Below are 24641 nucleotides of genomic sequence, written 5' to 3'. Positions count from 1 at the left end.
GTCGGAAGTTGGGAAACATTAAGGTTTTTCAAAAGAAGTCTCTTCTGCTAAACCAAGGCTTCATTTATTTGATCAAAAATACAGTAAAAACAGTAATATTGTGAAATATTATAACAATTTTAAGTAACCGCTTTCTATTGGAATATTAAAATGTAATTCATTCCTGTGATTAAAGCTGAACTTTCAGCATCATTACTCCAGCCTTCAGTGTCATATTTTAAATTGTAATAATATTTCCACATTTTTACTTTTTTTGATTGTATTTTTGATCAGCCTTGGTGAGATTAAGAGGCTACTTTGAAAAAACATTAAAACCTTAATGACCTTTGGAGCAATAATGTATATTTAAAGATGATATGAAAATTGTTTGTTACGATGAATGTGATTCTGCGTGTGGGTCGATTATCTGTTTAGATCACTGGGCCGCATTTAAAAGATCATGAGAAATGAAATAGTGCACTTTATCTTACAGTGTGAACAGCTTATAAAGTAAGTAACTTAAAGTCATGTTGTGATAACGGAGCACTTATGCTTCTGTCACACACATCAGAGTCAGCGGTGTCTGGTGTAATTGTCGATTTGCTGTGTCATTACTTGTTTGTGTTAGTTTGCGTTTACAGCCGGCCAAAACTCCACACACTCATTTTCTGGAGACGACATCTAAAGAATGGCCCAAATAATTACATGAGTCATCAAATGACTGCCCACAGACATGCTGTTCTCTACCTGAGATGCACACAAACATCCCCGACAGACACGTACAAACAAACATAAACAGCTTGTACGAACGCACATGTCAACCAGAGACTCAAATATTGTGCGCATTGTGACTCAAACACACACTGAGACAGACTTTCACACACGCACAACTCTTGAAAACAGGTTAGCAGTAACGCACTCACCCGTCCAGATCCTCAGGTGTGTCTAAGTGTGTGTGTGATTTTATTCCAGGACTAAGTGTGGTCTCAGATCTGAGCCGGTCTCATCTCCGTCTCTGAGGGACACAAAGACGTCTGTCCATACTGTCTGCCGGAGCTTCTCCTCTCCATTCACAAAAAAGCACAGACGAGCATCCAACTACAAGCCCAAAACAACAGCACACGCGGACAGACTGAGAGGTTTGTGTGGACGCTGACAGGAAGGAGGAGAGAGAGAGAGAGAGAGAGAGAGAGAGAGAGAGAGAGGAGGTGGTGGATCTACTCTAGAGCGGCGATGTAGTTTTTATAGCTGGGTGGGAAGCTCAGGATAATAATACCCATCCTCCTCCACAACACAGTTTAAGCTCAGTATGTAATAAAGCCCATGGTGCACAAACCCTCTGATTTGGGGTCAGACAAAATGAATTTTTAGTTTTATTCGTGAAGGATTTGCAACTCGAACTTGGGCACAAATGAAGGGAGAGAGAGAGAAAAGTACCAGTTCTATATATGCATTTGCGCTGACTTCAGAAGATGAATTAGACGAAGGTAGAAGACCCGAAGTTCACAATAGCACACTACTCTTACTTCTTAAAACTTACTAAATACTGGACAATATACACTGTTTATGGTCTTAGATGTATGTGTTTCTTTAAAAAATTACTGTCACATGAACTAAATGGATTTGATTCGGCTAGTGGCATCCAGTTGTTTTCTTAGTCTTAGATTAAACATAATATTGTGATTTATCATTATAATTTACCAAAATGAACTATACGACCAGAGCACAATGCATTGTTGGATACAGTATCTGAAGCATTGTTCTCTGGTTGTATACTACATTTTGGCAAATGTAGTATGTAATCTATACATGCAGGATAAATGACTTAATGTGCACCAGGGTTATTGTCATTAATTAAAACTAAAAGCAAATAAATAACTGAAATGTAAACAGAAAATTTATAATTCTATACCAGTGATACTTTATTAACACAGCTGTGCACAAGTATGACAGCCATACAATGCAGCAAAAGGAAGATTAGTATGCTAGTTTTCTGTTTCTGCAGAATATAGTATGTCATAGAAATCGTTTCCTGTGGTGCACAGGTCAGATTTGCTGCTTATATTTTGCATGTGTTTCAGTTTAATGAAGCAACACTTTATATAATGGCAGAATTGAGACGTTACGACTCTCTAGTTAATTAGAAGTTGGTTGTTTTATACGTGTGGTTTGACCCATATTGCAGCTCAGACTACATGTTCCTCAATTTCCCTTCGTTGAAACTTAAACCAGAGGTAGACAGTTAATCAGTTAGTTAACTTGTAAACTTATACTCACAGTTGTGTGAGAGTACATTTGTATAGTACAGATTATATATATATGTGTATAATTTTTAATATATGATATATATTTTAATAATATGTTTTCTTTCAAATTTATATTTATATATATATATATATTTCTTTATATGTATATAATTTTTTAATATAAAGTAGTTTAATAATATAAAACATTTTCTTTAAAAAATTTAATAAACAATATATATTTTAATAATTTACATGTTCTTTATCATTTTTAATATAATATATATTTTCTTTATCACTTTTTATTTAAACGTTTTCTTTATATATGTACTTTTTTATATATATTTTAGTAATGTAAATTTTCTTTAACATTTTTATATATCTATAGTTTAATAATATAAATGTTATGTGTGTATATATATATATATATATATATATATATATATATATATATATATATATATATATATATATATATATATATACACACTTTGCTGTCTAGGTTTGCTTTATTGTAGGTTTTTTTTTTAAAATTCTATTAATTTTATTTGGTTTCCATAATTTATCATATATTATACATAATTGGATTAAATTTCCATAGTAGTGTAGTTGAATGTGTGCAAAAGTAATACAACTAGTTTTTAATAAAAGCTCAATTACATTAATTTATGTCTCGGTGAAACAAATGTTTCTAAATATTTCTATACTCTTAAAAATAAAAAAATCCAGTGTATTTGACACATGTGACTGTGCAGCAGTTTCTGTGTCACAAAACATTTTTTTCCCACCTTTCAGCTCATTCTGTGATTCTTCTGAAAAAAGCTTTAGATTATTAGATATACCTCTGGGTATGTAAATGTTGGCATATATCATGAATTAATCAGTTTAATGAATGTTTATTATCTTCTGTTTTTAAAGCTGGACATTGAGAAGATGGACAATCTCATCAGATAATACTCAAAGCGGTCAATGTTTCATTTCATTTATATTTTTATTTTAATGTAATGTCAATGAGATCTTATTTTACAACAACTCTCTTGTCAGGGATAACAGTAAAAATCTATTTTGTTCAGTAAAAAATTTCACTCAAGCTAAAATCAATGTGAACTTCAAAATCATGTTTAGATTCTGATAATCAAAGATGTTTGACATTGTCACAATCATAATGTTTCAATTCATTTCAATCAAGTTCAATTCAATTCCTTACACTGCAGATGTCTGCATTTATGAAAACAAAAGTACAATATGTGAGACAGACACATTGAAATGGCGGTACTTTTTCAGAAATCGAGCATGTGTTTGTGTGAAAAGAGAGAGAGGGAGTGCGTTTCCTTCAAATCTATTGTTTCAAAATACATAAAACTATTACAGACTCTCTTGTTTGTGTTTTTTGGCACTGTGACATTTTCCCCTGAATCTGTCTCTTTAAATCATGACTCGACGCTTTAACACGGACAGGATTTCCTAAATGACATCAAGAATCCACCTAGTTATGTAATTTATGACAGATTCATCATGACCTGCTTTTTAAACAGCACAGTTACTTTTTACCAAAGCCAGCGTTTAACTGGGTAAAATATGATTTAGATAGATTTCTTTGTGCTGCTGAGAACGTAACGAATGCAAGATGTGAAAATGTAAGAGATGGACAAATTAATTATGGAGACACACACTCACACACAGACATATTATTTGAAGATATTTTCAGTTAGTTGTCATAGAAACCTCAGACAGGTGATTCTATACGTTCCTTAAAACAGATTCCTGTATTAGACAGTGTTTTATACTCTAAGAAGAATACATTTATTTTGCATTACGACTTTAAAGATGGGTCAAGCGCAATTCATAACACAACACAAGTACTTGATGCATTCTCTGTGTTGTCAAAAAATAAATGTTCTTCAATGGTTCTTCAGATGAGTGTTTTGGTACCGGAGCATTGGTGGTTTTCTAAAGAACTACAAAATAAAACTTTTTTTTAAAAACCCTGAAAAGCAATTTGTGACATCACAGAGAATGTGTCAGGAATTTGTGTTGTGTTATGAATTCACATGCTTGACACATTTTGAAAATCGTAACACAATGACACATTAAATCGAACTTGCATTGGTAACACATTGCTTAGAATATTAAAATGTTCCCCGCAATAAGAAAAAAGAGGTTCTTTTAAGAAGTGATGAGGAAAGGTTCTTTGAGGAACCAAAAATGGTTTATTTGATTTCAAGTAATGATTTTAAGGTTTTAGTTTGAACTATAATAACCCTGTTTAGCATGTCTTTTCATCAGTCAGAATTAGGTGAGAACTGATGTGTTGTTTGTTTTTTCACAGCAGCAGTCAGACGAAGACGAGACTCATTCAGAACCACGACTGACATCCTTCTCATACAGACCCTTGTGTGTTCGCTGACTCTGTGATGTTTCATTTCAGGGAAGGTCAGATGTTCCTCTCTTTCTTTCTAATTTGCTAGTCAAAAATCTTTATTACGGTTGCTCGTGTGTTTAATACATAAGTTCATCAGTTTGATATCCTAAGCCTTTGGATTTTCAATTTTGGGACGCCGTGCATAGATGTATTGTGGGAGTGGGGGCTTTGGCGCTCAAGGGTGTGGCCTTGTGGGAAAAATTTGTCATCTCTGCCCACTTACAGACAAACCCACCAACTAGGGTGGGAAACAGCCGTCCAAGGACGACACACACACACACACACACACACACACACACATACAGAGAGCCCAAAATATGCGACAAGGTCATCTGTAAACCCCTCCACACATTAGCTCCTGTTTTTATTGGATGTGTTGTGTCTTTTGGTCGGCTTCATCTGCGTTATCTGGTATCTTCTACACACACACACACACACACACACACACACACACACACACACACACACACACACACACACACACACACACACACACACACACACACACACACACACACACACACACACACACATACACACACACACACACACACACACACACACACACACACACACACACACACAACAGAGAAACAGTGATAGTTTTTGGAAATGCTGCTGATAAGAAAGTGTTTTTGTCTTGGTCAGGCTTGTCAGTCTGTGTGTGTGAGTCTGAACTAGTGTTGGGCGATATGCTCCATTTTCATATCGTCCTATCACCAGCCTGTGAGATCGGCGATACTTGATATTATCGTGAGGGGGTGGGGCTTACTTATTTGATTATTGATTATTTACTCATTAATTTGCTTGTTTTATTACTTCGCTTTATATACAAAATCTTTTTCTATTTTGCTAGCAAAGGTGGAGTGTTTATTAATAGGCTAGATCAGGTTATTTCCCGGTATAGTGAGGTAAAAAAGTAGAGTAAAACTCAGAGTATTTCAACATGTCAGCTGGAACTTTACGGACACACATTATCCTCTCATGCCGTTACAGATGCAGCATTTTGACTGTACTTCTGCACGAGATGAAAACAAGTTTTAATAATTTCTTGGGTCAAGAAAGAGTCAGAGTTTGCGATATGTGTCCTCCTACTAGTGCTCTCTCTGTCTGGATGCACTTCACATATGCGCACTTCTATAAGCCCAAAGAACGCGGTTAATGTGTTTTAAATGCCGGGAGAAATCAGAGAAAGGGGCAAAAATCTAGCTGAGTCGATCGGCTTATTCATAAACTTGTTACTTGACTCCGATAAAGGAAAACAGGTTAATGCGTTTACATGACCACATGCATTGTCAGTTTATTCAGCATAATCAGGTTAAGAACGTGCATGCTCATCCTCTGAAAGTGAAAGTAGAAACTGACTGAGCTTTCAGCATCTGTCGCTGCATTAACACCTCATTCTCTCAGAGACGGCAATGGATATAACGGTATAGCAACTATCTTAATTTACTGGCTTAATATTTCTCTTGTCGACCTACATTAATGACAGTGAAAAAATGTGAAGAATATTCCTTGTTAAACAAGTGTTTGAAGCTGCTTTTGATTTTCACAGATGGTAGAGTGTTGTGTTCATGAACTAAAGACTGTTATTAGGCCTATATTTTTTTAGTGATATTATTATTAATATTTAGTAATTGTATTGTTTTTAGTGTTATTAGTGTCATTAAACGTTTTGTTAATGTGCTATGGAAACAAAATACTGACGAACAACGATGCCGTTTTCATCTTGGATCTGTATAAGAATGATGCGCCTATTAAAACAAGCACTCTTGACAATTTGTGAATGGATCACCATGCAATTCAATTTTGATATGGGATGTAGTTTTTTAGTCTGTTTTAAAAACATTTTCTTAGAGGAGTCCTCATACGCGCATGTCTGTGTTGTCGCAAGTGTTAGGCTATGTGGTGATGTCGTTATGAATTTAAAGGCAAGGCAAATGAATTGTAGTTCATAATATTAATTTAATAACAATACTAGCTTTATTATATTAATAATAGTAATAATAATTGAATACATTAATGGTAAAAATAGCCAATTATCGTATTGATATCGTCAAATGCATCTGCCATCAGCGATATCTCAGACTATCGTCGATACATGATACCAGGGCCGGAGTGGGGCCACTTTTCAGCCCGGGAGTTTCAGGCCTAAGACCGGCCCACTTTTTCCATGGTGGTGGAAATTGGATGAATAAAAGTAACAGTTCAGCTCTTACTATTGTGTAGTTTTTATTAATACCATGGTTCAACAAATAATGTAAAGGTTAAATCATAATTACTAACTTAAGCTGGGAAGTTAACAAAAAAATATTCCACTATTCCACAAGGATAGGTTGATAAATTAACAAAAGCATACTACTCTTTCTTACATGAAATAACTTTAATTCATATTGTTAATTCTGGTATCCTCTAAATGTCAGAGAAAAGAACAGAATCAGAGATTTATTTATTTTTTAAAGAAAATTGTACTTTGCATATTATACTATAAAAACACATAATTATAGTTGATTTTATAGTGCACTAGAGATGAAATGGCATGAAAATTTCATTTCATGATTATAGTGACCAAAAAGGTGACGGTTATCACAGAATACTGTTCAAAAAGTACTAACAATAAAATCAATTCACCCAGTTTTATGTCGAAAACCAGCAAATAACAAATATAATTAGAATTAATATGCACTTTTTGTTTACATAAACATTAAAATAACAACATTAAAATGATGGGCAGATTTTAAAGGAGTGTCTTGCGACATGTTATCTACTAACATGTAGACTACAAGTTAAAATAAGTTTTGACAAAAAAGATTTATAAAAAGAAACCTCGCATATTTCAGCCTTTAAATCATTTTTATAAAAAGAATGAGTCAGAAAAGATAAATTACTAACGTTTACAATGCACATTAGCTTATCTTTTATTATTAATAATAGTAAAATTCGGTCCGATTTTCCCGTGGCGTCTGTCGTTGCTATGCAACCAGTCTGCACTCTCCACAATGGCAAAGAAGTTTTAGTAGCTAATGGATATTTTCATCTCGCTGCGCCTGGACAAAATGAGCGCGTCGCTTCAATTATGAGCTTCCTACATTTGAAATAACGAACTTGAGCGCGCAAAAGATGCAATATGTGAAATGAAGTTTTATGTAACAAAGTTCGGGAGGAGCATGTTCAGGTAATCAACCAATCAACTCAAGAGGAAGCCGGTATAAATAAAGCTTTTCCTCAACTCCTGTCTCACGACAAGTCTCTCAGCATCCCTCCACCACCCCATCACCTCACACTCGGCTGGGTTTACCCCAGTATAGGGGGAGTACTCTGGGTTCGGCAAAATTCCGAGCTCGGAGCCCTCCCCCGGACAGCAAGCCAAATACACATTAATATTACATTTGATTTCATGTATGTGTGAACTCGTGAACGCCCCCTTGGCGAGTTACCTCCAATCAGGCCACGAGCTACTGGTAGCTCGCGAGCGACGTGTTGGAGACCCCTGTACTGATGTAAACGTGACAAATGTAAAAAAAAAAAAAAAAAAATTTCCTCGACCGTCCCAAAAGTGAAGCGGCCCACCGGGAATTCGCCCGATTCTCCCGATTACCCACCCCGGGCCTGCATGATACTGTCGTCTATTGGCACAACCCTGGTGTGAACTAAATATTGATAATGATTCAAGAAATTATTCCTTTAGTGGAGCATGATGATAAAATATAGTTTTTTGTGCAAGCCTATCGAAATGCATACAAGCTAAATTGTACATTAAACATGAACAATTACATTTACATTTAGCAGATGCTTTTTGTTATTGTATTGAAGGTGTACATTTTATTAGTTCATGCATTCGTAGGCATTTCTAACACGACGCTCTACTGTTTAAGCTGCAGGAATTACAAATGATTATGATTGAAACCAATTAACTTTAGCAGTTATTTTGTAATTGACACACCTTCAACCCAGAAAGTTGCAGCTTAAAGGAAAACCAGATTATCCTGTTGGTGATTACGGCATTGTGCTGGTGTTCATATGTGAATACGGTCATTGCGACATACTTGACGTCAGATACTCCAGCGCTCAAGCTCAAATGTACTGTAATGTACATCCCCTAATATGTCGTTAATCAAACTAATCATGCATGTAAAACTCAGATCTCACACGTGTTTGCGACAGATGGAGTGTGTGAGGGTGTGTGTTTTTGTGTTTTTGAGATGCTCCTTCTGAAAGGACATTTTTGTGGAGGATTGTGAGGGGGAGGCTGGCCCGTGTGTGTGTGTGTGTGTGTGTGTGTGTGTGTGTGTGAGTGATTATGACTAGCCCCTGTCTGCCCTCAGGCCCTCTGGCTCTACCTAATTAAAACCAACCAGGCTGCAGGGCACAGGAGACAGATGTCTGTCAAAGCGCGCTCTCACACACACTCATAGACACACACACAAGATGCACGCTTTCATAGTGATCAGTCACAAACTGTATGCACATATGTCGCTTCATGCTAAAAAATGCAAGCGCATATCACACACATTTTCTCACGCACACAGTTCATTGAAATCTATATGTATAATGCGACTGGATATTCAGCATGCCTAAAAAAATCATGTTATATATAGTGATGGACCCGTTTTAAAAAAGAAATGTTTTTTTTATTAACAATTAACAGAACAAATAATATATTTAACAGAACAATTAACCAGACAAATAATAGCTATTGCTTAATTTTACATATTAATTGATTTGGTAATAAGTGTGTTCTAAAATCACATACATTTTCATGTACTATTTTTTTATATTTCTACTATATATATATATATATATACGTTACGTTTTGAGTGGATAGACGCCGATCTAGAGACGTGCACTCTCAATGCAATAGATTGCGGCGCGGGACTAGATTTGATGGCTGAGTGCGGGCGCGGGCAGTAATGCACTCACTCTGTGTGTGCGGGTACAGGAGAATGAAACGATTCGCGGGACTCCCGCAAACTAGAAATATCTATGAATAAAACATAAAAACTACTACATTTTTATTCATATGTTGAAGAAAAGCAACATGAACAACTAAAACAAAATAGAAACGATTTACAGTTTCTTTTTATAACATGTTTGCAGCGTTGAGGGATGTAGCCAATCACAGACATATGTGTTGATTTCTTGAACGCAATGGCCAATCAGATGCATTTAAAATAGACTGCCCTCACCGGCCAAAACTGACTTTTTGTTCAGTGCTGAATTCTGTATGCTGGCAAATCCTCTGATTATAACAAACAAAGTGTACATATTATGAAAGATTCATTGTGCAGTCAGCTTCATTGATAATAACAGAGATGTGTGAGATTGTGATGAACTGATGTCAGCTTTTTAGGAATTTTTAATGGAGTGCACATGCACGCAGCCTGCTTGCTTTTATGTTATGACAGTGGTTTGGGTTTTAATGCTTTAATAACAAATAATTTATCAGGAGCATTTGTGCTGATGTATATGGTGGCGACACGTAGGCGAAAGTATTTGGAGGTAGCCTGCAAAAAAAAGTCTATTTGCGGGGCAAAAGTCTATGGTGGGAGTGGGACAAAAATGTTGCGGGCGGGAGAAAGTAACATAGAAAGTAGTTAAGAACGTCAGTTATAACGACCCCCGTATTAAAAAATTGGTCGGGTTTAGCTCGGGCTCATAATTACAGTTAATGTGTCGGGCCGGGCCAGGCTCGGACACAATGTGCACGGGCTCGGGTAGGGTCGGGCTTGATTTTTTTGGGCCCGATCTAAGCTCTACAATGGATGACTTCAGACAGAAGCACATGCATACCACAGCTAAGAACAAACTTACTACCGATCCACTTTTCCATGTTGAGAAGAGCATTAAAATTAGAAAAAATAATGGGACAAATAGAAATCAAGGGACATTTAGAATAGATAAAAGTGTGTGATTAATCATATATATATATATATATATATATATATAAACTTTTTTTAAATGAGTGTTTATGAATAATATTTACATTTTTAAAATTAAAATCTTTAATATATTTTATTTAATTTGAATATTGTTAATAATAAACATATTAATTCAATACTTTATACAATTTATAATTTATGAATGTATGAGTAAAGTTTGTACAGTGACAGTCTGAAATTAGATTTTTTCAATTTGTGGGAACCGTATCGGTAGATGACCCAAGCTGGAATTAATTTGGGTAGCCCGGCATGTGCACGACCTGCCAGGCCAAGACTCCATCTTTGACAATATATGGTAAACCTTTCCTTCTATTTTGTAATAATGTTGTGTAAAATGTGTTGTTTTCCATTGTATATTTGCAGTATATCGGCCGCACTGCTCTTTAATCGGCCTTTTGGAAACCTGTTTAAGTCACACGACACAATATCCACAATACTATAACAAGCAGCTACCAAATGCTGAGGTAATTCATCAATCATGTGTACTTCCTGCGGTCACACAATACAGCCCGACTGTCAGTCCATCAGGCCCGAGAGCGGCCCGCTGCGATGCCTAAACTCCTCTTCTGAGGTATCTGCTCCAGTCTCTCTCTGTGTGTGTGTGGGGGGGGGGGGGGGTTGGATCAATGTGTCCTTATTTTAAACTGAGTGAGTGAGTGAGTGATGATAGCCCACACACATTTCTATCGCTTTCTTTCTCTCCATACACCCCTCCTCTGTGCCTCTCCTCTTTTCTCACACCAGTGGGTGGACCCAGTTTCAAAACCAAAATCTTAAAGGAACATTTCAAAACGGCCCGCTTTCCCTCTCTCTCTCTCGGTGTGTGTGGTTAACTGAGCTCTGTCTCTCTACGTAAAGGTGTGTTGTGGTGCGTTGCCCTCAATAATTGTGTGTGTGTGTGTGTGTGTGTGTGTGTGTGTGTGTGTGTGTGTGTGTGTGTGTGTGTGTGTGTGTGTGTGTGTGTGTGTGTGTGTGTGTGTGTGTGTGTGTGTGTGTGTGTGTGTGTGTGTGTGTGTGTTTGTGTGTGTGTGTGTGTGTGTGTTTGGGCTTCTGTAGATTACCCAGAGCAACAGAGAGAGAGGAGACAGTCTGGGAGTTGCCACTGGTTACAGTGACTCTTCTCACACAGGAAACACCTACAGGAGTTTAGATGTTCCTCAATCAGCTGCGCTCACATCACACTCACTTTTCATAGAAGACCAGTAGAAATCAGTCAAACACATGACTTCAGCGGCCCAACGCTGAAATCTAACAGATCAGGCTTAAACGAGCAGAAAGATATGTCAGCTGAAAGAAACTAAACTATGTTACAGTACAGGAAGTAGTATAGCTGGAGAATAGAATACACTTGAAAATGCAGTAGTTCACTTTAGTTGTAGTTTAGTCTAGCTATAGAACAGAATAGTTGTAGTATGTAAAGTCTATTAAAGTTTAGTATGATAAAGTAGAGAATAATGAAGTATAGTCTAGTTATACCAAAGTTACGTTTAGTATGGTATAGCAAAGTAAAGTCTGGTTACAGGTATATGAACAGTATAGTGTAGTCAAGTCTAATCAGGTTTGGTTAGTATAGTCTACTGGTAGAACAGTAAAGTGTAGTTATAATTAGTCTAATAATAAGTTTGGTTATAGAATAGTCTAGCTATTAATTGGTCTAGATATAGAACACATTATAGTATAGTAAAGTTGAATCTGGTTTGGTTAGAGTAAAGAATAGCTCTAGTTTTAGTCTAATGATAGAATAGTAAAGTTAAGTTTTAAAAAGTCTAAAAAAATGTGTTTATAGTACAGTCTAGTTTTTGATTAGTCTTGATGTTAAACAGATTATTATAGTCTGATCAGGTTTGGTTATAGTATAGTAGGTAATAGGTACAGTTAGGCTACAATAAAATATAATTATAATATGTTATAGTGATAGAACAGTAAAATGTTGTTGTTATAAGTCTAATATGAGTTTGATAATGTTATTAAGTATATAAAGTCTAGTTATAGAACTGTAAAGTCTTGTTAAACATGGTAATTATTGTAGAATATCTATCTAGATCCGATTATGATCCTAAAGGGCTGATCATGTTTCGATTAATCCATTTGGTTTATATTAAACAGATTAGCTGTAGAGAGTCATTATAGATGCATAAAATTGTTTCTTCTTTCTGGAGACTTTGACCTAAATGTGTGGTTAATTTCCTGTTTGTTATGGGCGATTAGTCATGTGACCTTGTGATGTGTAGGAGCCTCTAAAGAAAAACACTTGTTGAATTCTTAAAGATATATCATATAATCCCAGCCATCACAGCGCTCAGAGTTTATAAATAGCGGCTCAGCTCACTCACCGTGACCATAGTGATAGTGAAATTACATGACCAAGTGACGTGGTCAGTTGCTTTTAAAATGAACATGCTATGACATCAGCTTCAGGTACTTGAATGGATGAACCGTTAAACTTTTGAGTGAATCAGTTTAACAGCTGGTTATTCAAAGCAGGTTCATAAAAGACTCAGAAAAAGACACATTCATTGGAACGGTTTTATGCTGCAGAAAAGAAATTCGTCTGGGAGAGTTTAACTGTCTCTCACTCTGAGGTCAGGGCAGTCCTCACTGTTTGACAGATAAGCGTTACCTAAATCACCACAAATGCTTTTTTGAAGATGAAGAGAGAGGAAAGAGAATGACATATAGGCAGTCAATATTTCACTCTCTGTTTGAGTGTGCTGTTGGGCGGCGGCGTCATCAGAAACAGAAATGTTGTGTGTGCGGATGTGAATCCCCTAACTTTCTTGTTGGGTCTTGAACTGGACAGACTCACTCTTTATTTGATTGGTTCACTGCTTACAAACACACACATTCATAGCAGAGTCTCCATTAAGTAACATCAAACCACAGATTTACTCTCACAACTGTTAAACAAAATTAAAAGAAATGATCATCCGTTATCACCAAATAAACCCTGACAGGATGATGTTAGGGGTTTGTTTCAACCTGAGGGGGATTAATGTGTGATAATGAAACTAGCACTGAAAGATTTGGTGAATAGCTCTGACTAAATAATTTCACTCTTTTTTTGCAGTAATGAAACTAGCACATATATGTAGGACATCGGTTGCCTGGGACAATGATACATTATTTAATTTAGCGTCATGATGCACACACATCTTTTACTGCATAATACCACGTGTGACCAATCAGAATTAAGTATTACAGAAAGCTGTGTAACAATTAATTGTTACGTATGGACGTATGTTACGATGTCAAAAGTCCTTTTTTCATTGATAATCTTCAGTTCTGATATCCCACCGTGCTTATTGTTAATTTTGAATGATTTTCACTCTCTTTAACACTTTATCGAATCAAAATGTTATTTTCAGTAGCAAAATGATCATATAAAGTACTCTTTTTGTTATTTTAATATTAAGCAAAAATTATTTAGACCCAAAAAGAAGCAATGCGTTTGCACCAGCCATGAGCAACACTATATGTAAATCAATATTTATATCTGCTCACATCACAATCCCTCATCAATATCTGTTTTGTTCTGTGACTAAACATAAAGTCTCTATTCCAGACAGTCAGTCAAACCATATTTGTCTTCGAAATTATATAGTAAACAAGCTATTGTTTGGACATACTGACTGATTACCATAAAGCTGATGTCAGTACGTTTTTTTTTCGTTTTTTCTAATCAAATAAAGGCAGCCTTGATGAGCAGAAGAGACTTCTTGAAAAAACTTTAATACATCGATTACATTGAATGTATTCTCAACACTGTATTTTGAATATTAAAAAAATATTGTATTTTTGAAAGTTATAGCTATTTTAATGTATTGAATATATATATAGCTTCTTTTCGATAGTTATCGCCACTGATTTTCTAAAACCCTAGTGTTGTTCTGAGCTGTGTTTGTGTGTGTATGTCTGTAGTCTCTCTATGTGTGTGCGTATGTAGGATCTGTTCTGTATCTGTTCCCAGCAGTGATCTAGAACCGCACTGAGATCCCAATCATTGTTCTTGTTACCTCGTTCCCACACCCTCCCGCGTGGAGCGCACCACACTCTCTAATGTTTGAGAACACGCCAGTGTAAAAGTATCTGGCGTGTAACAAAAGACTGCTTCGGATCAGGTTCAACTTTGATAAACCTTGTCCTAGTGACTCGACAGACAAAGGCGTGGTGCGTATCCCGGCATAACCCCACTCCCTCACGCTGCTCTCCGCTTCTTCTCTCTCGCTCGCTCGATGAGGTTTGGACTCCCACCACAGGAGTTTTTATGTAATCACGGCCTGTTAATGTCAGGTTAATCAGGGCTGCTCGAACATGCCGTGATGGATCAGAAAGCAGCTGCTTGGCATTGAAAGGAAATCTGGTACCCGTCACAGCCACAATTAAAATGAATGAATAATTGAGACCGGCGGTCATCTGCCCATTCACCTGATATACGGTGTCCCTGACCACACCGAACAAAGCTCCCCCTCTCTCTCTCTCTCTGTGTGTGTGTGTGTGTGGATACTGTATTCACACAGTTTACCCGAGTGCACTGAATCTACATGTTTGAATACTTCAGCATTTAATCCTCCAGATTCTTGATAGAGTCTCGGCTTATGTTCACAAAGAGAGCAGATGAATGATGTTTCCTGTATTCCGTCTTAGACACGGCCAGTGCTGCTCACAGTCTCATCGTATGTGAAGTTTCTCAGAATAAAAGTCACAGTAGATAGTGGAAACATGATGATCGGTGTTTTCAAAGCAACCTTTAATAATAATAAAAAAAATTATATATGAAATTGAAAGGTTTTTTTTCTTTAGAATGTGCCATTTAAATTGTTCATTTTTGGATTTTTTCATTATTTTAAATTTGTGTAAAGAATGTTTTTTATTTTGAAATAGTGGAAGACATTAAGATTTGAAATGTTGAAAATCATCCAGAAATCTTAAACTAATTTGAAATTGAAAAATGACAACAAAATCAATTATTATTAAATGAATGTTTATACTGTTCCCAATAAATATACAATAGTAAAACCTTTACAAAACAGAACCATGATTTTTTTAACTTAGTTTTTACTGAAATACTATTCATATGTACGTTACATTACTGATTTGAAGAATGAGACGATTACAAAAAAGCTTGCGTTTTTGAGATTGCAATATTATGCTATTCAAGTGACGTATAATGAAATTCATAAGTGCAGATCATTTCTGACTACTTATGTAAACTTTCCTCATATTTTAATTTGGTTCTTTGCATTTTTTTGTTTAGTCGCTGTAGTGGCATAATGGATAATGTTGCTCACAGCCTGATTTGTCTCAAACTGGAGTTCTCTTGCAGGGCAACACTGAGTGATGCTGAGATAGCATCAGACCGCTGTCCCTGCCCTGTCATCTCATTTTACTGTATTAGACTTTCTAATTAAACACAGATGGTGAAAACGAGGGGGTGGGGGGGTCCCGCAGAATCTAGTGCACTTTACATGACAGATGCACAAGACGAGCTGAAAAAAATGCCATCACAAAGCCTTTACATTTCACCACAGACAGTGATGGAGCAGTTAGACAGGCACTGAGAGAAACAAACTTCGAGCGAAAGACAAGAGAGACAGAAAGTGGTTGCTGACCTTTAGGTGTTGCTGGTGGAGTTGCTTCTTGGAGAGAAGTCTCTGCGTGTCAGGAAACAGACTGCTATCCTCCGATTCAAACATGTGAAAGTGAACACAGACGAGAGAGAGAGAGAGAGCAGGGGGAGAGAGATAAGCAGAGGAGTTGCGTTTTGCACAGAAGGTGTGTCGTGAATCAGGGAGAGGGAAAGAGAGACGGAGAGAGAGAGAGACACTAAACAAAAGTTCACACCCACCCAGCCCTCCCTCCAAACCAAAAGTATGTTGGCAGCCAGCCGCACGTGTCCACCTGACATGCACCTCACACACACACACACACCAAGCACAAACCCTCCCTGCGTACCTGCAGACACTGGCAGTGTGTTATGCACTAATACCAACAAACTCAGCAACATGTTTACATTCTGATAATCTCATAAATGCACACTCACACACACACAGTGTTATGTATTTTATGCATCTATTCACAAGGTGAACAATTTAATGTATTTTATTGGATTTTCCTTTAAGTCAGAGAAGCATATTTGAAGTTTTACTACTGGGAAATATGTTTTGTGAGTGTATTGTTCAGACAAACTTCATTTATTATAGCACCTACATAAATATAGTGTGGCAGTTCTGATGGTCAAATGATGGTAGCAGATGCTATTTTGATAAAGTATACAGTAAAAGCTCTTTCTACCTGGTCTGACCCTTAGAAATGACTCTTATTGGTGAAATCTAATGTAACTGTTATTTAGTCATATTAAATAATATTTGTGTGTAAAATATAACCAGTACATTTAGATGTTAATTAATTGTTAGTTGCCTCACCACATTTTACATTGTACATTCTGAATAAATGCAGAACATACTGTATTCGCCACATTTTAGGTTAATGAAATCGCAGAGGAATTATACATTGTTTTTTGTACTTAAGTCAGAGAAATATTCAAATTCAACTTAAATATATGTATATTATCAATTGTATTCATAAACATTTCTGAATGTGTATCCTTGCCTTGTGAGAGGTCAGAATGAACATTTACAGGTAAAGTGAATTGTTAATTACTAATATATGAAATACTATTATTAATCAATATAAAAACAGAAAACACTGGAATTTATTTATTTATTGTTTACTGAATGAAAAAAAAGATGTACATATATTAAATAATGTTTATTGATTATTATTTTCTTAATACTTATCCAATACGTATGCTGTTTTATTAATATACCATAGTATATGAATATGATAATCACATAGTACCGTGTTATTTTTATGGTACTTCTTGGTAAAGAATGATACCGTAGTGCTTATTTTGTAAGTGTATACTTGTATAGCTTAATAGGCCTCATATTTGTTGTATACATTGACCGCAGCCCCCGTAGAAGATGTGTATATGGGTGTGATGTGTAAATACGTGTTGATTCTTTTCATGGCTGCGTTCCCAGCATTCAGTGTCGTATTAAACTCAGGGAGGGGCTGGATATATGTGGGCCGCTTCATTAATACCCACCTAAAGAAAGGAGCGGGCATGTTTCTGTGAGGCTCATGAGTAAGGTGTTTGTGAATGCAGGTGTGTACCGCGCAGATAATTATACAATGCATCAAGTGTACAGCGCTAAACACATTAGTGTGTCATTCACACTGCGCAAACGGCATAATTTAAAGATCAAGATTAATACATGTTTACCCAGCTCAAATCACTCTCAAGCACTTTGATCCCTGGAGGTGGATTTTAATTCATTGGCGTATCATTAATCAACTGATTACAACACAGAAGTAAGGGTTCCATGTATAGAACTTTATATTTAGAACCTTTCAGGGCTTTCCATCATTGGATCATTTTATGGATTTCATTTTATATAGGCACGCTGCAGTTTTGTCGTCTGTCGCTTTAAATACTCAAGATCTTTAAAGCAGGATGGATTCTGATTGGCTTTCAATGTTTTTATCGTTCATCAGCTGGAAAAAAAATCGTCCTGAAAGTGATTTTGATGATATCATTCTTCTGTGTCGTTATGGTAATAGTTGTGGTGTGGACTCTGCTATTTTTATATAGTTATTGTGTTTGTGCTATAGTTATTGTGCTTGGTGTGAACGGGCCTCATGAGTGCATGATCTGATGAGTATATGGTAATGGTCATTGAACATCACACGATTGACAAAATAAGACAAAAATGACATTTTCTTTCTCTCTTAAAGGACTCATCATGAGGATTCTAATCTCTCTTGATCTTTTGAGATAAGAGTTTGCTGTTTGACACTGAAAACATACTGTAACTTTCAGAACGCAACCTTCTTCCTCAGGTTAAAAAGAGATTCATTGAAACAAAGATACTCAAATGACTCGTTCTGAACTTCCGCAACTCATCAGACAGATGAATATGTTAACGCAGGACTGCCCACATTCACATATCAACAACGCCTATTGGATTATCAGAAACATAGAAATGAGCAGTCGCATTCGTTTGTTTCGTGGGCCGATGAAACGGTGGTCTTAAACTCTGAATACTGACACATATCGGTGTGGATGCAGCATCACACAGAAACATGATGCCAGAAACGATTTCATGAGCATTTCTCTTGACTACCAATACGACGAGAGTCTTCATCTCATTTTAAACATTTGCTAAAAGTACTACTGATGTCATTAGCTGTAAGATGTAGAGTAGTTGTAAGCTATACCTTTGTGCATCTTTAAATCTCTCTGTTTCAGAAACATGAATGACACGGTCTAGTTTTTTTGGTTTATGATCACTGATTGTTTCAAACGAGACAGACCTATAAATGATGACTTACTTTTTCAGCTGAAACTGCAAAAAAAATCAACCACTTCCTTTCCTGCAGTGCCTGTGTGTGTGTGTGTGTGTGTGTGTGTGTGTGTGTGTGTGTGTGTGTGTGTGTGTGTGTGTGTGTGTGTGTGTGTGTGTGTGTGTGTGTGTGTGTGTGTGTGTGTGTGTGTTTCCCTCAGCAGTACATGGGTAGCAAACGTCTCCCTCCTAGTGACACGTTCAGGGGAGATTCTTCGTCCCTGTAGATTTATTTGACTCATTATTATTGTTTTTATGAACAAACTAATCAAAATTTGTTGGTTTGATCGCACTCTAAAATGACATTTTTAATATTTTTAGAATAGAAAGATTAAAAATGGCCTTCCTATCGATAATTTCATAGCTAGTATTTTAAGTATCACAAATGCCCATTATTTCAAAAATATTTGCAATGCTTTTTGCACAATATGACATCCTTATAGATGACTGGAAATCCATCTTAAACATGCCTTTCGCTGACATTGTTGTCTCCCTGATGATCAACACTAAACTCTTAAAAGCAAAGTTGTTGGTGGAAATTATTTGAATTAAATATGCAAATGTGATAGATGGATTTTGGGTAATTTGGGTAAGGGTGCTCTGATTGATCGGGCTCCGATCGTTATCAGCTCTGGTCTGGCAGTGCTAACAGGTGTCTGAAAACTAAAGGACAATACATTTGTAACGCTTTGCATCTTGTTATCGACAACATTCTTCAAAATAGCATATTTTGTGTTCAAAAGAAGAAAGAAACTCATACAGGTTTGAAACAACTTGTGTAAATGGATTTGTAAATAAAGAATTAATTTTTGCCGCCCCTGGAAGTGGGTGGAGTTATGAGGTTTGACTGACACTTTGAGGACAAGGTTTAGTCAAAAGTTTTTTTTAATTTTTCATTGGTTAGATATTTGCACAACCCATAGACAGTGCCGATTCTACACTTCTGGGGGCCCTAAGCAAAACTTTTGTGTAGGGGCCCCTTTCAGTGCATTCTTAAAACCCCCAAATTTCCAAAAATTAATAATTACAATGCCAGATTTCTATAGGGGTGAATTCAGGTTGAGTGGGACTAGGGCTGCACGATTAACCGAAATTGAACTGCACAGGATTTGGCATGGGCTGCGATTATTTATGCGCAGTTTGTCAGTGAAGTACGGCTCTGTGATCAGTAGTAAATGCTGCACATTCTGAACACCAGAGGGCGTCTCACGCAGAATCTCCAAATATGCCCTGCAGAAGTAGATAACACACATTATTAAAAATATTTTCACATGACTCCACAAATGTTTGGTTAACACCGCACATATATTTGCATGTTATAAAGAAATATTCACATTATAGAAAATTTCTGTCATGTATATACATTTATATAGTGGTGAGCAATGGGGCCCCCTGGTGGTTCACGGGCCCTACGCAACTTACCTAGTTTGCGTATAGGAAGGATCGGCTCTGCCCACAGACAGATATAAGGGGTGACCAATAGAAATGATTTATGAAAAAACGAAGAAATATAGAAGTTTCCGCATGACAGCGACACTATATCTCTCTGTGTGTGTGTGTTTGTATACAGTATATATATATATATATATATATATATATATATATATATATATATATATATGCATTCACAATCTTGTGTAAAATTATTTATGCTTTTACATATGTATATATGTATTTCTGCTATATATATATATATATATATATATATATATATATATACAGTATGTCTAAAAAAGAAAATTGAATATAATTTATAAAATGTATATTATTAAATTAAATTCTGAATAAATATAATAAAAAAATGTGTGTATTTGTGTGTGTGTGGTTGTACTAGAAATTCTGAGAAATGGTGTGCATTAGTGGAATATACTGCACTGTTAGTGGCTGTCGGTGTCGACTACACCCCTAGAGTGGTCCAACTGGTTCACACCAGCCATCCCTCTGTCTCTCTCTCTCTCTCTATCACTCTCTCTCTCTGGTCCCACAACCCACTGCATGAGAGGACAAGGCAAGGAATGTAATCCAACCACACACTCATAGATTACCTCACCCACCCTCCTCCAGTCCTCTCTCTCTCTCTCTCTCTCTCTCTCTCTCTCTCTCTCCCGTGATATTGCTGCCAGGTCGGAATGTTTTTCTTAGCCTCTCCTACACACTTTCTCACACACACACACACACACACACACACACACACACACACACACACACACACACACACACACACACACACACACACACACACACACACACACACACACACACACACACACACACACACACGGCCCTCTCCTCTCTATTCTACCCCCGTTCCCATCCCATCTCTCTCTCTCCCTCTCTCTCTCTCTCTCTATCTCTCTCTCTCTCTCTCTCTCTCTCTCTCTCTCTCTCTCTCTCTCTCTCTCTCTCTCTCTCGGGGTGGGTGGGTCTAGTCTGGTTGAGCTGTGCTGAGTTAAACCCCCTCACTGTGATCTCATGTCTAAACCTGCCCGCTGGAGTGTTTGGGTACGTCTTCCCACAGTCAAAGTACAAAAATGACATTTTTGCCACACTTGCCAATGGTAGGTGGTATTTAACTGGGCAAAAATATTTCTTGCAAGCCCTAAAATTTATATTTTTGATCAGATTTAGATTTGTTTTTCATTAAACCTATATTTTTGTGCAAAATCTTTTCTTTTTCTTCTTGCACATAAAGCATGTAATAAGTTATTGTGTTTATCTTACTCGCAGCATCATGTACTGTATAAGATCAATGTTCAGCCATCACTGAAACTGCACCTGTTCACAGAGATTTTGATGGCAAAGAATATTCCACATGTATTTTGCTGGAGTCAGTGTTATTGCATATAAATGAATGAAAGTTTTTAGATAGTTTTTGGCTTTAACTTGGTTTAAATGTTTTGTTTTTCATTCACTGCTGAGATCTGAATGAATAATGAAATGTGATTGTTGAATCCATTGTCACTCACGTTTGCTTAGACTGTCAGGAGGTTCGTTGTCATTGCAGCAAATTCACCATCTTTAAAGAAGGGCCTTAAACTTCTTGCAAACATTTGTGGCAAACTGTTAAGTTAGCCAAACATAAACCGTTTTTGAAAAGACAACCACAGGAAAAAAAAAGAGATATTTTCATTAAGGAACGATCATCAAGTTGACGGTTTGAATATCATGGATTTGAATTGCAACCTGTTGATTTTTATTAACTTCCCAAACCTAATTTTGTTGTCGTATCTGGTGTTTGGCGAGTGTTAATTTGGACCCACCACTTGTATCAAATCCACACACACTTGAATGCAAAGAGTTTTCATTTCCTCCAGTCATTTCGAGAGCTTCTGTTATTTAAATGACAGGAAGTGTGAGGTTGTTTTATAAAGGTTACCAACTTCTTTATACTCTTTTTCTCTCTCTCTCTCTCTCTCTCTCTCTCTCTCTCTCTCTCTCTCTCTCTCTCTCTCTCTCTCTCTCTCTCTCTCTCTCTCTCTCTCTCTCTCTCTCTCTCTCTCTCTCTCTCTCTCTCTCTCTCTCTTTATGTGGTGTGTAGAGGAGAAAGTTGTGTAGCCAGACTGACTCTGGAGTTCATCCATAACATCATCCTCTCCACATACACATAAGTAGCTTTGACCAACACTAATGCTAATTGTTATAAGGATGATACAATTAAAAAAAAAACATGAATTGAATGAGGTGAGGCATTTAAATATTTATTTTGAAAAATATCACAAAACTGCTCATAAAATCAACTCCACCTTTTAAGGCAAGACACTACAGGCAAAATGTTGGGTTATTTTGCTTCAATCACTTTTCTTCTTTAACACTAGTGGAAAGAAAACATCCAAAATACACATCAAGTGCTTATTTTATTGCACTTTCTCTACTTGAGTCAGTAGATTTCAATCACGATCCTATCTTTAAAGGTCGTGAGTCAGAAATCTCCATTTCAGCAGTTTTACAACTTTACCTCCACAAATTGGAACAACAATTTTGAACCAGGCTTTATCCAGCGTTCAGATTTCTGTTCTGGAAATGTACATTATGAGGGAAGAACAAAACACTAAACTTGGTTAAGGTATCTGGTGAAAAATGCAAACTACAGCAATGCAAAAAAAAAAGAAGCTGACAGGAAAAAGCATACATTGACCACAACATAATCAGTTATTAATATTCATTTTTTTCTCTCTCTTGGACAGTCTGGTCAAAAATTATGTCGGCACAATTTGTCATTTTTCTTTGCGTTATTATCACAAATAAAACAATTGACTCCAAGTACAACTATGTAAAATGCTTTAACAAAATTTTAATAATATTTGAATAAAGGGTAAAGATGTAATTTTTCCAAGGCCGGACATCACGTTTGTCCACTACTGTATGTCAAATAGTGCTTATTTGAATAGATAATGACTTATTTGCATATTTGAACATAACATTTCAGCAAACTTGTAATACAAAACAGTTCTAGTGTTCTGTGATTAATCATCTGGGGAAAGTAGGTTGAGATCAATTAGTTAATGTTTTTTACCCTATTCACCTGTAGTGTCTCCTCCTTTACTGTTTCCCAGATAATTAAACCTGTGAATGTGACTCCTGCAGGTCAGTCCGATTGGAGCTTGTGGTTTTCACAGGTCAGCGAGTGGACTGTGGGTGTGTGCCGTCTGAGACTCAGACTAGTCCACGGGTGACCACATGCTGTTCACTGGAAGTTAAACTAGTAATCACTCCGGCTAGCTATCAGAAGCCTGGCGGGGAGGGAGGGCGTGGCTGGTCACTGAGGGATTATGGGTAAGGCCATCTTTGGTGGTGAGATGTTAAAATAGCCTGTTTCAGTGTGGACTCTCGGGCATGACTGCTCACCATTGGCAACACTCGTTTAACGGACCGCCGTCCTGCAGAAGCACTTTTATCTGAGCGGCACAATGAAAGATCGGATCAGAGATGGGAGACCCGTGTGGCGTGCGTGTGTGTCTAGACTCCAGAGGGAAATTGCATGTTCATAATGCACATCCAGCTTTATGAGCGTATTGTAGTCTGCTACTATCAAAGCAATTAAAAATACCATCCGTGCAATGTGTGTTGTGAATACTGTACTAAAAATGTAAAGTTATGGTCCATCCAAAAAGGAAATTTCTGTCATTATTTACTAATATACTAATAACAAAAAAATATTTTGAAGAACAATGGGAATCGAACGACATCGGAGCCCATTGACTTCCATTGTTTGGACAAGAAAATAAAGAAAGAAAGTCATACAGATTTAGAACAACAAAATAATGACAGAATGTTGTGAGTAACCTATTCCTTTAAGAAATATTACACTGTATACATTTAATTTAAAAACACTACAATGTACAGTATACCCCCAATGTTTGTGTATAAATGGTTAAACTAAGGGTTACTGGCTATTCAAACAGTAACTTACCACTTGAAAAGGAAATGCATCAACACAGAATATTCACAACTATAAGAGCTTTTTCTGCTGAGCCCAAGAACTATTGAAGAACCTTTATATTTAAGAGTGACAGCGATTTTTGTCGTCTAAAGCTCAAACAGGTGACAGACCGTCATCCAATGTGATTTTCATATGAGAAGGAACGTTAGAGGAGGTCTGAAAATGCACATCTGATCTGTGTGTGTGTGTGTGTGTGTGTGTGTGTGTGTGTGT

General features: G+C 36.7%; 2 protein-coding genes across 6 annotated transcripts in view; one reads left to right on the top strand and one right to left on the bottom strand.

Moving 5' to 3' along the window:
* Nucleotides 1-16408, bottom strand: part of zbtb7c (zinc finger and BTB domain containing 7C) — a 30760-nt gene extending 14352 nt beyond the window's left edge. For 2 of the 4 annotated variants that reach the window (XR_013189712.1, XM_077194750.1), the window contains exons 1-2: nucleotides 16193-16362; nucleotides 15106-15328 (exon numbers count right to left, since the gene is read on the bottom strand). The gene's annotated coding sequence lies outside the window, so the exon portion shown is untranslated. Of the gene's footprint in view, nucleotides 1-15105; nucleotides 15329-16192 lie in introns of all 4 variants that reach the window. The other 2 variants (XR_013189696.1, XM_077194745.1) reach the window with 2 other exon arrangements.
* ctif (CBP80/20-dependent translation initiation factor) overlaps nucleotides 982-24641 on the top strand; it is a 151794-nt gene continuing 128134 nt past the window's right edge. Inside the window, exons 1-2 of one of the 2 annotated variants that reach the window (XM_077194727.1) lie at nucleotides 982-1118; nucleotides 4555-4655. The gene's annotated coding sequence lies outside the window, so the exon portion shown is untranslated. Of the gene's footprint in view, nucleotides 1119-4551; nucleotides 4656-24641 lie in introns of both variants that reach the window. The other variant, XM_077194734.1, reaches the window with a different exon arrangement.

Source organism: Siphateles boraxobius, unplaced genomic scaffold (genome assembly GCF_051911475.1).
Source record: "Siphateles boraxobius isolate OS27281-9 unplaced genomic scaffold, OSU_SipBor_1 11, whole genome shotgun sequence".
In the NCBI taxonomy this organism is placed as follows: Eukaryota; Metazoa; Chordata; class Actinopteri; order Cypriniformes; family Leuciscidae; genus Siphateles; species Siphateles boraxobius.
This window is presented reverse-complemented; position numbering and strand designations above follow the sequence as displayed.